Source organism: Sebastes umbrosus, chromosome 20 (assembly GCF_015220745.1).
Source record: "Sebastes umbrosus isolate fSebUmb1 chromosome 20, fSebUmb1.pri, whole genome shotgun sequence".
Taxonomy (NCBI): domain Eukaryota; kingdom Metazoa; phylum Chordata; class Actinopteri; order Perciformes; family Sebastidae; genus Sebastes; species Sebastes umbrosus.
The window spans coordinates 9,605,075-9,621,497 of NC_051288.1; positions in this window are offsets into that span (position 1 = coordinate 9,605,075).

Sequence of the window (16,423 nt, forward strand, 5' to 3'; positions counted from 1 at the left end):
ACACACTGACAGCTGTTGTTGCCTGTTGGGCTGCAGTTTGCCATGTTATGATTTTAGCATATTTTTTTATGCTAAATGCAGTACCTGTGAGGGTTTCTGGACAATATTTGTCATTGTTTTGTGTTGTTAATTGATTTCCAATAATAAATATATACATACATTTGCATAAAGCAGCATATTTTCCCACTCCCATGTTGATAATAGTATTAAATACTTGACAAATCTCCCTTTAAGGTACATTTTGAACAGATACAAAAATTTGATTAATTTGCGATTAATCACGGACAATCACGCGATTAATCTCGATTAAATATTTCAATCGATGGACAGCACTGGTAAATGTTGTTCAATCAGACCAAAACAAAAATTCTTAAAAGAAAATCATGACAGTTAAGAAAAAAAGATGTAGCTGTCATATGAGACATTTGCTGATATGCAGGTTTTTGGAACAAAATCCTGTACATGTCCTTGAAATCTACCCATTTGTTCCTGAATCTTGCCAAGAAAGCCTGAGGACACAGATTAGATTTTCCGCAATGACAGAGACAGATAAAATGTCCGGATCCCTCCCTCCTTGTAATACATGGTGTATTGGAGGCATAGGCCTACTACTACAAAGCTAAATACAACCTAAAGATGCTCACTGATGAGCCTCACCGTTTACAACTGGTTTTTACCTCGGACATGTGCAACTGTCTGTTTCTTTTATATTTTATTATGAACCCATATGATCCCCCTCAAGTAACTAAAGGCCATTTCACAGTTGTAAAGGTAAACACTCCAAATGGGTCCAGTTTATTTCCTGTTGCAGTTGCAGAAATCGCATACTATGTATTTTATAGCCAATATATGTTCAACTATCGTTCAACATACCTTTGTGTGAATAAACAGTAGCATGTATCTTTTTGGACGTACTGAGCAGTAATTTACATCGACACTTCCTGACAGCCTCCTTGCTGGTTGGAGACGCGTAACCATGGTAACCAGTACCAACCTCATGTGACCAAAACGATCAGTTGTGAGAATTAAAGTCTGAACTAATTTAAAACAACATATTACACCTAAAAAAAACACTTAAAGGACCAGTGTGTAACATTTAGGGGCATCTATTGGCAGAAATGGTATATAATATTAATAAGTATGTTTTCTATAGTGTATAATCACCTGATAATAAGAATCGTTGCATTTTCGTTACTTTAGAATGAGCCGTTTATATCTACATAGAGTCATCTCTCATGGAGTCGTTGCACCGTAATGTTTCTACAGTAGCCCAGAACGGACAAACCAAACACTGTTAATTTTTCCTGCTTGGGCCAGAGTCTATAACATTACTCGCTCCCATCGCCGCCGCTGCTCTCTCTCTCTTGCTTCAACACTCACTTCCCACGTACACACACAGTCTACGCACTGGCTCTGCTCCAAATGGCTCTAACCTCACCACTAGATACCGCCAGATCCTACACACTGGACCTTTAAATTGAAGCGGTATTGATGTTACAGAGCTGTCCATCAATGTCCGTTATGAGCGTGGTCGTCACTGCCGCATTGCATTGTGGGATATCAATGCCGCAGTAGTGTCCAGCGTTGCATACTGTAATATTTCAACGGAAATAGTATGCAATTCACAAACTGTTGGTTTCATACTAAGGTTTCGGACATGCTAAAATATCTCACATACTGTTGTATGGAATTCCAGACACAACCTATATGATTGACATAAGCTGACAGGAAGTAAACATGGGCCCAAGCTGTTCTGTTAAAACGATCTATACACTATAGCTATAATGAAATATCAAGTACAAGAAGTCATGTTTTATGGTTGCACTGCAAACTTTAGGATCTCGTAAAATTTAAAATAGAGTGCTGTGGGTTTGTCCAAATCACCAGTTCATTCACTTAAAAGCTTCTACTGGTTCCCCACTTTGAGACACAATATGAAGTCCAAATTGAGATCTGTGTTCCCGAGGGATTCTTTACAGACATATGGTTTGGGCAGTAGGTGATTTGTTCATTTTTAACAGGGGGAATTGTTCAACAAAAATGGAGAAAAACGCTTCCAAAAAAACATCAGTCAAACATTAGTTTCAAATTAGGTTTTAGGTGTCAGTCTTATTAGAGCTTATCTTACCCATTTGACACTGATGATTGACAATCATATAGAGGGAAAGATCCGTCACAGAAGAGACAGACAGACACACAGAAACCTTAATAGACCAGACTGCAACACAGCTGCAGCTCCAATCTTTACAGGTTTGTTAGTAGAGTGCAAACCTCTGTTGACTAGATTTCCAGTATTGTTCTCTCTACTGTTCTTCTAACGACACATAGAGAACCACATTTGGGTTCCTTTTATTGAAAGGGTTGAGGAGATGACATTATGTTTGATGTATGTGGAGCTGGTCAGATTCATTGTGCCAGTCATGATGAGCCTTCACTGTTAGACTTTTCTGAAATGGATGCTTCTGGATACTAAACCCATTTTCCCCAAATAGTTTTTGACAATATATGCATTACAGTATAAATCACAATTTATTGGCACGTTCCCCCTATATGTTGAAATATAAGTGAGGTGCTACATGGCAGCGCATCCATATGGATGATAAATCTGAAGGGGATGACAATATCTATTGACCCAGGCCTCCTCCAACCTGGCAGTATGTCAATTTCCCCAAGTCTCTAAACAGAGAAGGCATCATTTACCCTTCTGTACTCTCCGAGCACTCCTCCGTATTGATCCGCCGTGATGTTGAAAAACAATCGGAGACGTGCCACTCTCTAGTCAAAGTGATCAATAATGTGGGCTTGCTTTGTTTCGTTTAATGTGTGCCATACAGAGTCTGTGTTCTCTTTACTTTTAGTGCAAGGTTCAAAGGATTTAGGTGTTTGTCTGGAAGGTAAGGCTATATGTGATGCCAGTGGAAAATTAAAATCTACAAACAAATTGTCATAATAACGTACATAATAGTACATTTATTTACTATTCTGTACATTTAAAGGACAGTGTGTGAGATTTGGCGGCATTTAGTGGTGTGGTTGCAGATTGCAACCAACTCCTGCGCTCACTCCTCCCTTTCCAACACTGCAAAGCCATTAAGTGCAAAACCATTGTAACGCCATTCTTCTCACTCAGAGACCATCTGTATACCATAATAACACTACTTTAGGAGCAACGGAAGTCAGATGGCGGCTGGCGGTACCACAGTTTTGCGCTCTGCAGCTCACGTTACCGCAGTTTCACAAGCGTGTCGGAGAACTACGGTGGCCTTTAAGTGACGTAAAAACATGAAAGTGAAAGTGAAATTTTGCCGGTCATATTTGAATTTGACCATTTTCAAATTACGCTTAAACTTGAGTTCAGTCATAACATAAAAATATATAATTCAACAATAACATGTGCAAAGGGGAAAAAGCACAATCTCTTATTATTACACTATATTGTAGATGCGGACAAAAAGAAACTTTCGTATCTGCAATGTGTGTTAAATACTTAGGCCAACATCAGCCATTATGTATTTACAGTATGCCTATCTGTCTAATCCTGATGTCTGGGAACTTCGCTCCCTTTGACAGTTTACAGTGGAACACCTGAAGTAAGGCATTCCCACACAAACACACACTCCCACACACACATACCTGTGTCTGAGTGACATCCTCGGTGTTGAATTCCTACCCACCTGTGTCAGGTCTGTGGCTGTGGGAAGGTAGACAGCTGTACAAAGCTCAGCGGTGGCTGTTGTGCTCTGTAATCCTCGGTAAAGTCCCTGTGACAACCTGCGGCGACTGCTTCAAAGACAAGAGGCCTTTTCTCAATACAGAGTAGCCCGAGTTTGGACTAGTTTCGACTCGGCAAGTTCAATACAACATATCAAAACTTGACATTATAGCAGTCCTAGGACAAAAAAAAATGTTTTTTTTCTCCTTTAAATTTCTGTCACGTAACAGTTAGTGGTGGGATGGCAGAGATTTCATCAGTAGTCGAGACATTCAATGCATTTCAAACCAATGCATGCATTACCACTGACTTTCTGCTTTGTGTCTCTTTTAAAAGGCGTACTGTTTTTGTGTTCCTCACAATAGCTGAGCCCCCTCACTGTTTCAGGTCAAAGGGAATACACCAGACTTCTCAAGTTGTCCAGGAGGGCGTTGCAGTCATTGTCCCTCAGGAGAATACAGAGCATTGTCCCAGTATTGTACTGGATCACTGAGGATACAATACATGCGACTAGTATACTGAAGAGCTGCTCTTCAGATGACCTGTTAACTCACCTGGATGGAATGTGACTCACATACACACACACACACATAAACTTGTCACCAAACTCCCCCCCGACATCGTCATCATTACAAAGGCCAGCATGGATTAAAGGATGAGTTACACGCAATGTTTTTCAGTCCAAGTAATTGAGTCCAAAGTTCAGGAAAAAGCTGTTACACTTTCCAGGCTGTAATCGTGATTACAGATTGCAGAAAGTGATTTTTAGATGTCAGCAGCAACCACATTTGATTTTAGGTTATCAGTAAGGATCCCATTAAATTAATGATATATTGGCAAAATGGGAAAAACAGGACAACTTCCCGTTATTCTGACCTGAGTTTCCACAATTGCTGATGTTGTCGTCTCACCAGACCAATGGAAATTAAGTTTAGCTACACATTCGTAACAACAGTGAAACCAGAAATAATTGTGTTGCTTTTTTAAATTTGCTGAATTGTTTGTATTAGTGTTAATATTGGATTTAATTTGACATACTTCTTTTTTTTACCAAGTGGGAGATAAGCTGTCAGAAATTCCTGATATCTCTGCCTCGGAAATTACAAGTAGCAGGCTGACGTGAAGGATTATTCCCTCTCAGCCACATGTAATTATGGTATGTATGATTCAACGTGAATGCGGCATAACCCATGAATGTATTATAAGAACTAGAAATCAAACTCAGATGGCACCCATTCCTTCCAATGAAAGATATTTCTCCTGATTTCTGCGTTGTGTGGTCCATTTCACATACTGTGTACACAGCAGTGTCTCTTTCTCTGGCCCTGCCTGCTCATCCCATAGACTTAAAGGTGCTCTATACAATATCCTGAGCATTAACATAGCAGCAAACAACAACTTGCTATGTAAAGATATAGAGGAGCGATGTCTACCTGAGCAGAGAATGAAGTCACTCTTCCTCTGTGTGTGTTGTAATCCAAGCTTCTCTGTGCCTTTAAGTGCATGTTCGTGCATGTGAGCGTGCCCCACTGGCTAGCTCACGGCCGCCGCTCTGCACTGCGCTCATATGGCGGTTACAGCAGATATCGCTGTCCCGACTGACGGCGCCGTTGCAGAAATGTAGCACCCACCCTCCGGTTCCCCCCAGGTAAACAGTGTTAGCTCTGTTTGCAGTGTTGCTTTTGTTTTTACTGTTGGCGCTGTTAGCACCATGTTGAGAGCCGTTGAGAAACACATGCTTTCATAGGCTCTAAGGAAGGAATGACATGTCAGCATGCTGATGTTTATTGGGTATAATGTTTGCTATTTTCACCATTTTAGTTTAGCTTGTTAGCAAACTAATATTTGCTAATTAGCACTAAAAATGAAGTCCAGCTGAAGCTGATGTGTCTTTAGTTTTGCAAATATTTGGTCATAAACCAAAGTCTTAAATTGTGACCTGGTGATGGTGCTAGATGTCCGTTCACACGAAAAGGCATATAAATGCCATAATAATGCGCAAGGTGTTTATGCATCTGCATATTAATGCTACGGTAAGAGTTATAGTATAAAAAGCGAGAGTGACCACTTATGGTGGGTGGGGGAAGTGGATGGGCCCAACATACAATTTTTAACCAGGAGACCCGTCCGTTTTCTAGTTTTGTAAGTTACGCTAGTGACGATTGTCCCGTTATTTATTGACATTTGTAACGTGTTTTCCATAGTTGGGTTACATTGTTTCTATATATATTTTACTTAGTTTACGTACTTATTTTAAGCCCAACCATGATGTTTTTCCTTCACCTAACTAAGTGTGTTTCTTGCCTGAACCTAAGTTGGTGGTTTTCTTGCCTAAACCTAACTGCGGAGGTTTGCGTGGCGTACAAATGACACACGAAAAGCAACATACAAATGACACACGAAAAGGCTCAAATGCGTACTCTTGACATGCGGAATGTCTGTGTAATGTTGTGGTATTTATACACCTTTCCGTGCGACCGGGTTGGTGCGACCAACCTTACTGACAAACTAACATCCATGGAGCCATGCTGGTTGTATGGATACAAATAACACAAATTATCACACAAAATAACAATATAAAGTCTAATTATTGACCTTGTTTGCTGTTTGAGGTCCAGCCTGTCAAGAGTTTCTTATATAATGGAAGTCTATGGGTAACATCCAGGGAAAAAATGTGGACCAACTCTTTGATTGACAGCTGTTCTCCTTCAGCACAGAAAACACACAGGAATTTGTGCTCCGCACCAAAGATCTAAACGAGAAAACAATGCCTCGCAGATTACCATTTTTTACACACAAACACAGCACACAGACACGGACCAATGAGAGAGTCCATATAGTCGTAGCATCTGTGCACTGTTAGCCTGTGTGTTGTGTGAAAGCCAGTGGCAGGGCCATATTCTCAGCCTTAACTGCAGGGCAGAGCTCTGCGGCGAGCTGGGTAAGTATAGGGCACGGCAGAGCTGTGCATTATCACATGGGTGTGCCCTACGAGCTCGCTGCTGCTCGAAAAAAATGTTTTCAATTGAGGAGTAAAGAAGGCACGCAAAGTGGCAGGCATGCCTGCACAGGACCGTCGCCTCACTGTGTGACATGGGGAAATTTGAGGGTCGTAATAAAAACTGTTTAAAGGTGAGTCATTACGGAGAGAAAAGGTGAGCTGCTTCTGTGAAACCCAACCTGATGTCATCCTCTCTTATCATATTTCGCCTTTTACTGCAGGTCATTGTGGTTAAACAGTGTCTCTAATAAAACCTCACAGTTTTGCTGCGTTGGTTGTTTACAGGGAGCGATAGCAGCCGTCCAAGTGTGTTTATTTCTTGCCTGATTTTTTTTTTTTTTATTGAATAAACTGTGAAGAAAAAAAGCGTCTTGGTTGAGAGAAAAACTTGGGGGGGAACAAATGAAGTTCAGATGGTTCCTGCTTAGCGGAACCATTCTGGTTTTTCACTAAAACAAATATTTTGACTCTCATTCAGTTATATTATAAATGTACTCTTTGTGTAATAGGATTGGGGGAAATCCATAATGATGTGTTGATGTGTGTTGACAGCATGCTGACCAACAATAACACGCTTCCAGCTTTTCGGGGCCCATTCGCAACCTTGTGGAGTAACAATGCGAGGAGGAGGTGAGGCTTCAGGTGGGTCATGCGGTGTTGAGATGCAGACAAAACAACATGAGAAATCAGCTTATCGCTTGGCATCCGACATCTCTGTTGCAACAAGATCGAGAGCGGCTGACACGAAATGTTGCATTCAGTGAGACATTCGGTTTCTCAATTCAAACGCGTACTGTATACAGGGTTCGAAAAGTGATCTTTTCTTTTTTTTTTCTTTTCAAACAAAGATTTAAGGCACATTTAAGTCAAGTGTCCACTTTTCAGGAACAAAAAGGAAAACAGCTGTGCATTTTTTAGGCTGTTTATCCTGTCTCCATACAAACACCCTTCAACTAAAAAACACAAATATAACCAAATTGGAGTTGCATCAAGAAGGAATTGATACCTATCTCTAGGAGCAGGTGTTACATTTTTCAAGTAGTTTAGTGTTTCAAATCTCACTCTCTCAATCTCACATTTTGAGAGTTACAGGGATACAGATAGGAAGATCAAGAACAGGAGCGAACACTTAGCCTGGCTCTGTCCAGAGGTTGAAAAAAAAAATAATAAAACCACAAATTGGCCTGTTAACTTGCCTGGATGGAATGTGTCTCATACAAACAAATACACACACAGAAACACCAACTCCCCCTGACATCACCGTCATTAAAAGCCAGCACGGATTAAAGGATGAGTCACATGCAGGTTTTCTTTAAATCAGTCCAATTGATTCAATCCAAAGTTCAGAAAAAGCGGCACACTGTTGTTGTTGGTTTTTTTTAACAGATTGAATAAACAAGATTCAACATGAGCTCTAGAGGTTTCCCCCATAGACTGTATATAAGAAGTGGACATAGTCACTGTGAAGTCACCCATTGGTTTGTGGACTGCCGGTTTGAAGCCTCGAGTTCGGCATTTTGGCTGTCGCCAATTGTTTTTTTGCAACCAGAAGTGATACCAAGCTGGAGAAGAGGCTGGACCGAGGGCTAGGGAGGCGGGGTTAAAGGAAATGCTATTGCGCTTGCTCTTTGGGCCTAATGGATTCGGAAGATTGCCGGATGATCTTTGGGTACTTTATCACTCGGCAGTCGAGCCATTTTGGCTTCATGCTCCACTGAGCAACTTTCATAGGAATGAACGGGAGCCCGCCTTGAAACCTTGTTTATTGAAGTAAAAAAATCAAGTGAGAAGTAGGGTCATTTTCTCATAGACTTCTATACAATCAGACTTAATTTTGCAACCAGAGGAGTCGCCCCGTGCTGGCAATTAGAAAGAACGCAAGTTTAAGGCACTTCCTCATTGGCTTCACTTCTCAGACCTCCAGAGGTTGCCGCCTTACCACACAGACATGAAACTGTACTAATCTCATTTAACATTTAACAAGAAAGTGAATAAGCATATTTTAAAAAAAAATGTCTAACTGCTCCTTTAAATGTGCTTAGTTACTCTCCAGCTAAGCTAAGCCAACTGTGTCCTGGCTGTAGCTTCATATCTAACAGACAGATGAGACTGATATTGATCTTCTCATCCAACTCAAAGCAAGAAAGCGAATAAATGTATTTCACAAACTATTCCTGTAACTGAATATCTTCACATGAAGTTGGACAACAACAAGTTAGGTCATAAAACACAGGAGTGGAGTTACAGCACAGGTGACGTCAGGCTCTTTTAATGACAGCGGAGCTATCAGCTGATCTGTGCTGCACTTCGCAGCAGTAAGCAATCAGCTTCTTCGATAGGTTATCTGACAGGTGTAACTCAAGGTAATAAGGCCACCCTGTAAAAATGTGCTGATTAGCACTCCACACAGGTTACAGTTTATGTGTGTGTGTTCTCTTGTGCAGGCATCCCCTCGTTGACCCCTCCATTTTCCTCTGCATCAAATTCAAACATTTAGCCAAGAATCTTGGACTGCACGCTACAGCTACCGTGCGATTTAGTGTGTACGGAGGATTTTCAAAGCCGTGCGATTCAATGATCTACAGTCGTGATGTCATTCATGCAACAAAAACTGGCCTATAATCATTCTGGTCACTTCTTCTGTGCTATGAATTTCCACAGAGGAGGATGATATATCAGAAGCTGGACGCGGCTGTAAATATAGACACACCAAGCGCTGGTAGATCTGATAGGTACTACTTGCAGTACCCCAAGGACAAAATAAAAACGCCAGCGTTGGTCTCTTGACATGGTGTTTGCGTGGGCGCCGAGCTTTTTAAACTTCATCAACATGCCACAGAATCCTCCGTTTGATTATTTGACAAGTTAAACTGCGGAAATCAATGGAGTGTGGAGCACGAGGGGCCTCAGGAAAACTTTGAAAACTAGTAGCCGTCTCACCACAGAATTATACCTTTATGAGCCCGAGCCTGACCCACTGAAAGAGACAGGCAGCTTAAACAAACATGAACCCCTTAACCACTACCACCACACACACACACACACCAACGACTGCTTTCAGAGCGTATCACAGCTCCAGGTCTGCAAGCAGAGGCCGAAAGAAAAGCTCCTGATTAAATAGTTTTGGAGCGTGCGTCGCTCCGGCTCGGGGAGCTCAGCAGCTTTGAAGCTGTGTTTGGCAGTTATCTGCTATTGGGACTGAAGATAACGCGGTTAGACAGCGCTCAGACACGATGTTTACAAACAGTCAGCGGCGCTGTCAAGAGACATCCACGGTGATGCAGACATGTGGCTCAGCAGAAGGTAAAACCAGACGCTGATGATTGGGCACATGGAGCTCGAAAACCTGGATGTGCTTCTTCTACCTGCTGCTGCCAGACACGCCATAAAGCACTTTGTGTAAACTTTTGAATCGGCTCATATAGCGGTCCCTGTTTTTCATCTGTTAAAGGGTCAGTTCACGCAAAAACATATTTTCTCACCATAACTGTGCAGATACAGCCTTGGGTTTATTTGTCTCTGAGATTTCTTCTTTACCCAAAGAGGACCTATTATGCTCAATTTCAGTTGCAATACTTGTATTTTGGGTTTCTACTAGAACATGTTTACATGCTTTAATGTTCCCGAAAAGCCCAGTCTGCTCTGATTGGTGGGCTGGTCTACTCTGTTGTGATTGGTCAACCAAACCAAACTCTTCGGACTCCGATCCAGCTCCGATCTAACTGGCTTTGTTTGAGGGCGTGCCAAACTAGTCGCTAGGCAGGTATTATGCAAATGTGTTACTTGGTGACATCACCACGTTACGGAAGAAAAGGCGGGACTTCAGGCAAGGCTTTCAGGCAGTTTAGGAGCAGTGTTTCTGTGGGGGAGAGTAACTCCATTTGCCATTTTATGTGATTAATTTATGCGTCAACATATTTTTTCTGTTGTTTTTGTCATGTTTATTATCACGCACGTTTTTTTTCCCGAACAAGGTCAATTTCCTGAGCTTTCACACCTTGAATAAAGGCATCGACCAATCACGATGTGCGGAACGGGTTGAATTGTTTCCGTAGTCCAAACCAGGACGGCAAACTTCATTAGTCCTTTCAACCTTGACAAGGCAGCGCAGACCAGATCCACTCCTTGCGTTCTTACCTTTCACAATAAAAACTCTAGACATACACTATTCGCAGGTGAGTATTTCACATTTTCACATTGTTTATTCATCACGCCCCTAGAGTGTAAAGGCCTAACAGCAATATTGTAAAATAGTGTGGTAGCCTCCCAGAGCATTACATGTAGGCTATAGACACATGTATAACATAGGACTGTTACACAATCGGAGCCATTGTGAGACATCTAAAGACGAAAGGCAATAAGTCAGTTAAGTCCCTTGTTGCTTTCTACCTCTAATCCCATCTGAAGCAGAAAGGTGTCGATACCTCGCTGTCTGTGCCGCCTGTTCACTGACTTATTGAGCAGCAGCTCAATGCTCTGGATCTCCAAGCATGATGCATGGGGATACACGTGTGGAGTCCGCAGGGACCCCGAGAGATGCCGCTGACATTGGGGACACACAGCCAGGCCTGGTGAGCTGGGAGCTGTATAGTCCACAGGCACCACATGTCAGGACATCAAGATGGATGGTAGAGATTTGCTCTGTGTCCAGAGGATGGAGCATAATTTAGACCAGATGCTGAGCGACTCTTGTCCCCACTGATGGACTGGTTAGCTGTCTGCAGGGATGATGATGCGAGACAGTTTATGATTATACTGATTTAACACAAGTAGGTCAATTTACTCGTCATTTAGAATACTACTACTAACCCTAAACATGGGGAGAGAAAGACGGCCCAGGCTGGAATCAAACCACGAACGATGCGGCTATATAAAATTATTTTGGTTGCCCCTGGTTCGGAAGTAAAAGTCCCACTCATTTTTCCCATTAGACAGTTTTATGTTGCTCACAGTTGGAGCTCTTCTATGGCTTGGATCGGCATGACAGTGTCTCTCGGTTAAATCATCAGTCCAACTATAACTGCGTTGGAAAAATCTGATCTGTGATAAAATGTCGAAGGTACAAGCTTGTTTAAATAAAACTTTCAGAGCTCATAATTCTGTTCATTTTTACTTTTGGGGTCAACTTTGGTTGAATTCAACAACTATCCGGATACGTTGTTTTTGGACTTTGACTTATACTACGGAACAAAAGTCAGGATATCTCGGCCTCTGCTGCATTGATTTTGACCAATCCTTTTTAATTGAATCCCCCTAATTGAAGTGCAATACTATAATCCTAGAATAACCACTTTAAGCCATCTAGCTTGACACCCTTTGCAAAGTAAGGACTGCTAAACAAATGACCAAACAAATAGAAAAGACGACATGGAAACATCCCTTCTTCAGTGCTCTGCAAGAGTACTTTCATACTGTCCCACATTGCACTCTTAAGGGGAACTTGCATCCTTCAAAATTAATAACTTTGCAACCAATGTTCATCAATCATACACAGGGCAATTCATCACAGTATAAGAGGTGCATTGCTGACATCATAAACACAGGCTGCCAACAGCAGTTTAGCATGATATAATTGCTTTCGTGCAAAATTAGTATTACATCACACACCTTTGAGTGAAAGAGCAAGACATAACAGGTTGAAAGACAACATAATTGTCAATTACAACATATTTGTGATATCTATGTACCAGCATAAGAATGTCCTCCTGTACCAGTGGGCAACCTCCGGGTCTGAAAAGTGAAGTCAATGCAGAAGTGCCTTAAACCTGCATTCTCTCTAAAAGCCAACAGGGGGCGACTCCTCTGGTTGCAAAAAGAAGTCTGATTGTATAGAAGTCTGTGAGAAAGTGACCCTACTTCTCACTTGATTTATTACCTCAGTAAACATTGTAAACATGATTTTATGGTCTCAATCGCTAGTTTCAAGTCTTCTTCAATACAGCATGATGTTCATTTAGTAAATGATGGTCCCATTTAGAGTCAAATAGACCATAAAGCAGGGGATACTTTAGGGCAGGGCTACGTTGTGGTTGACAGGTCGCTACCATGACTTTGTCTGGTCTGAGAGTTGTCCGTGTTTTCATCTTACAACTTTAACACTTTCACAGTGTTTTCAGTTCATGAAAGTTACGTAATTGTAACATTGAAAATGTCTTATTCAGCGTTCGGTTGTAGCTCCAATCTCTCGTGTCATTTCTGGTTGAAACCAAGATGGCAACAACCAAAAACCAAGATGGCGACGGCCAAAATGCCGAACTCGAGGCTTCAAAACAGCAGTCCACAAACCAATGGGTGACGTCACAGTGACTACGTCCACTTCTTATATACAGTCTATGTCCAGTAGACATTCAAGGGCACTTTAACAATTGCTGTTGATGAGAGAGGGGTGGCCATTTCACAATAACACTTCCCTTTCAGTAACGTTCAACCAGGCCGGATTCTGTATAATACTCCTGAAAAAGCAGATTAGACTGTTTTCCTGTCGGACAGGATACCATTAACATGCCCTGATGCTGGTGGTGTGGTAAAGCCTTCAGTGTGTAGCAGCCGCCCCTATGACTAGAGGTATTTAACTGAATTTTTAATGGTTAAATCTAACTCTTAATCTAGACCTAGAGAAGAGTACTTCACTGTCCCATAACAAAACATTGTCTGGGTGTGTGTGTGTGTGTTGTGTGTGTTTTGGCACGACATCCTGCTCTAATAGGCCCTAATAACCATGATGTCATCCACCTGTTTTTTTGGCTTGAGGGCAGCGATGACTGATGGGACAATTTTGAATAATCTTCTTATCTGATCTGGAGCTCATGAGCTGAAACACAAAAGAAATTACAAACCATAAATTTGAAAAGTCGTCTATTCCGAAATACCCTGGGGGTTTATCCACTTTGGGGGAAAATGGTACAATTCTCTAAAATAATGTTGATCAAGTCTGAAAAAGTGTTTGTTTTGTAGACCAAAGCATTTGCTTTCATAGAATACACTAATTTGGTTTCATTTACCCTTTCAATCACTTTGTGGTTGGGGATTTCTACCTGAACTGTTCTCATTTCATGGAAGATTCACCTGTATGGCCCTGAAAGGAAATGTGAGGGTTCTTGAATGCAACAGCAGTGAAATGACCTTTTAGAAGATGCAGCTGTCCTCTGAATATCCTGTCCTTTTATAACATTGTGTACTGTAGGTAGCTCTTTTGTGCCTACGCAAACACTTTCCCCCCACTGAATCAAACATTAACCCCGTGTTTAAAACGTCTCGGGGCAGCCAGGTTAATGCAGTGCCCGAGTGACCCAACAGCGTACTGTCTGCCCTCTGAGGAGATTCACCATTAACCTCAAGTTCAGCGTTACAAAAATAGGTGTCTTGAATTCACACTGCATTGAGAAAGGTCTTCTCTTTCTGTAGATTCTTTCATTGCATCAATGGAAAACACTGTGAAACCCCAAATGCTGCATGGGTCTGAATATGAGCCATACGGTGGGTAACGTCAGTGATGAGAAGATAAGTTATTGCTGATCATTTGTCTCGTCGCTGAGCACAAACTGCCCGGAGGAAGCATTTTTAATGAACCGCATCCCTGTTCAAACCAGTTTGGTAGTTGTGGTCCAGACACATGCCAGTTTGTTATTGCGAAAACACTCCTTTGAATTCTGGTTTCCTTGGAAATAGAATAGTATAGACGGGGAGGCTACTATCATTTACCTACATCAGCCTGAAAGGAAAAACATTTGCACAGTCTCATGGTGTATTTGCTTTTCCCTGAGGATAACATTATGTCATTAAAAATTATAGTCAGGTGTCTAGTCAGGCAAAGAAAGAAAGACAGAAAGAAAAAGAAAACCATCAGAAGGAAGGTTCAGTCTCTGAGTTGAAAATTAAAAGTACAGCAACAGGTTTTAACCATAGTGGCGTGAATGAATCTTCTTCCAAAGTTCAGAAAAAGGAGAGGCTGTCGGAAAAGAATAACTGGAAGAACAAAATTGGTTGTTTGGGGCAAATACATATGTATACATGTTCAAGTATACTTAGACTTTTCTGTATACTTGTCAGTATAAGCAAAGTATACTTAGACTTTTCTGAATACTTGTGAGTATGAGCCAAGTATACTTTTCTGTATAGGCAAAGTATACTTAAACTTTTCTGTATACTTGTCAGTATAAGCCAAGTATACTTAGACTTTTCTGAATACTTGTCAGTATGAGCCAAGTATACTTTTCTGTATACTTGTCAGTATAAGCCAAGTATACTTAAACCTTTCTGTATACTTGTCAGTATAAGCCAAGTATACTTAGACTTTTCTGTATACTTGTCAATATGAGCCAAGTATACTTATGTATACTTTTGTTAAGTATATCTCTGATAAGTACATAAAAGAGAGTTTTTGCACGTTTTCGCAAAAAATAAAGTCCACGTTTCTAGTCTTTTATTAAATAATATGTGTGTATATTGTATTCAATCTGAAGCTACCCAGCTACCCCAAGTTATTCCCACGGCGTTAAAGGATAGGCTGACATTATTCGTTGAAGGAAGCCAGCTAACGTTAGCTTAATAATGTTAAGTTGACCTGCGTAGGGTTATCAAAATGTTAACATTAAGGCCTACACGTATACAGGTATTTTTTAAAAACGGATATTTTCCTCTACGTTCTGGCCTCTCGTCCACACGCAAACAGAGTTTTGGGTCACAAAAACAGCTATTCTTGAAAATGCCTTCTAAGGTTCAGATTTTTTAAAACTCTTGTTACTTTGTATCTGTGTGGGACGTGTAAAACGGAGCGTTTGGGTCACCAGGAGGATGGTAACATAACTCTTTGACCCTTAACTTGTGATCTCACTTGTGGTGTGTAATGGAAAATATACTGACTTACATGACATATTGACTTTGCTCTTCTGTAATGGAAATGTGGTATTTGTGTATTTTTGTTTTCACACCTGTCTTGCAGACGGGTCTAGACTAGTTTGACCTGAGTTTCTTAAAAACGTATGACTCATTTCTGTAAGCTAAGTAACCGCATCCTGCTTGATAGGATAAAATAGAAGCCTCAATACATTTCTGGTGATTAGTCACCAGAACAGACTTGCAGCTGTTTATGCTCTGTGTGTTTTTCTGAACGACCATTGACTGCAACAATAAATAAGATATAGACATTTGTTGTTCCAGTATCTTTATTGACAGTTCTCATCTAGCAAGGTATTAGGAAAATTTCTAACACAGGTGACATGTAAATATTACGGCGAGCATTTGGAGTCGTTTTTGCGTTTGAGTGTGGACGAAGATATTTTGTAAAACGAAGGTCATGTGGACTTTTTTATTTTTTTTTTAAAAGTAGGGGACATAGTTTTTAAAAATGTTTGTATACACATAGACAGTGCATAAAACCCAAATTAGCTGATGCCTCGTGGGGTATAACGTCATCACTGACAAATAATAGACGTTAAAGTATAATTCTAGAGCGTTGCATTTCAAAATAATGCTCTTGTTATTTTTTTCACTTGTATTTTACACATTATTTTCATGTGGTGTCTAAAAACTGTGGGTCATCTGGGGCTCTCTGGCTCTACAGGGCGATGTTTCTCTAAGCAGCTGAAGAAAAACTCAAAATAAGAAGAAAGAAAGACGAGGGAAAGCTCATGTAGGAAGAAAACCTGAAGTAACCCATCATAAATGGCATGTTAAATACAGTGAGTAGCCGACATCAAGAAGGTAAATTA